This window comes from Orycteropus afer, unplaced genomic scaffold, assembly GCF_000298275.1.
Source record: "Orycteropus afer afer isolate SDZICR_OR568_19922 unplaced genomic scaffold, OryAfe1.0 scaffold00597, whole genome shotgun sequence".
In the NCBI taxonomy this organism is placed as follows: domain Eukaryota; kingdom Metazoa; phylum Chordata; class Mammalia; order Tubulidentata; family Orycteropodidae; genus Orycteropus; species Orycteropus afer.
Window position 1 is genome coordinate 213,923 of NW_006922184.1, and position 1,353 is coordinate 215,275.

Consider the following 1,353-nt stretch of genomic DNA (forward strand, 5'->3'; position numbering starts at 1 on the left):
GGAACTTTGGTGGCATAGTGCCTAAGGCATATGACTGCTAATCAGAAGGCTGGTGGTTCAAACCCACCAGCCACTCCTCGGAAGGAAGACTGAGCAATCTACTTCTATAGAGATACTGCTCAGAAACCCAAGGAGGGGTCGCTATGAGTTGGAACTGACTGGACGGCAGTGAGTTTTGTTTTGTTTTAGTCCAGTTCAGTTCATTAATGCCTATTTTCCAGCATTCCATTTCATTTTTGACAACCTCCAATTTTCCTAGATTCATACTTTGTACATTCCACATTCCAATTATTAATGGATGTTTGTAGCTGTTTCTTCTCATTTTGAGGCATACCACATCTGCAAATGAAGGCCTTGAAAGCTTTAGTCCATCCATGTCATTAAGATTGATTCTCCTTTGAAGAGGCAGTTCTTCCCCAGTCATATTTTGGGTGCCTTCCAACCTGAGGGGCTCATCTTCTGGCACTATATCAGACAATGTCCCTCTGCTGTTCATAAGGTTGGCATTGGCCAATTTTTTCCAAAGTAAGTTGCTAGGTCCTTCTTCTTACTCTATCTTAGTCTCAAAGCTCCACTGAACCCAGTCTACCATGGATGACCCTACTGGTGTTTGCAATACTGGTGGCATAGCTTCCAGCATCACAGTGACATACAAACCAGTATAAGAGTATAACGAACTGACAGATGAGTAGTGGTTATAGTATATACATATATACCAAACCTACTGCTAGCGAGTCAATTCTGACTCATAGCAGCCCTATAGGACAGAGTAAAACTGCTCCATAGGGTTACCAAGGTTGTACATCTTTATGGAAACAGACTGCCTCATCATTCTCTGGCAAAGTGGCTGGTGGATTTGAACTGCTGATGTTTTGGTTATAGCAGCTGAATGCTTTACCTACTGCACCTTCAGAGCTCCTTGGTCATAGCTTATAGCTGATATTAGTTTTTCAACTCTTGATTGAAATTAAAACCTTCCTCTGGAACACCCAGAATATGATACTGGACCTTAGTTTAGGAAATAGTGCCTTGCTAGACCTGGAATTTGGGTGTCCACTGTCAGGCTGTAGGTCCAAAAGGGTTTAGTCAACCCACAAATGGATAAAGAGTAGGCCATAAGTAGTCTCAAAATTTTGTGGAAAAGCTGAGTCAGAAGAGATCTTGCTTTATTTGAAGATAACTGACCAATGAAACAATATAGGAGCTAAGAAGACAATATATCTCAACTATGCATAGAGTGTGCATTACAGCCTGGCTTCTCGTCCTGTTTTGCAGGCATTTGAATCAACTGGAGATATTGAAAGGAGCTCTGGTGTGTAGTGCCTAAGGCATTTGATTGCTAACCAGAAGGTT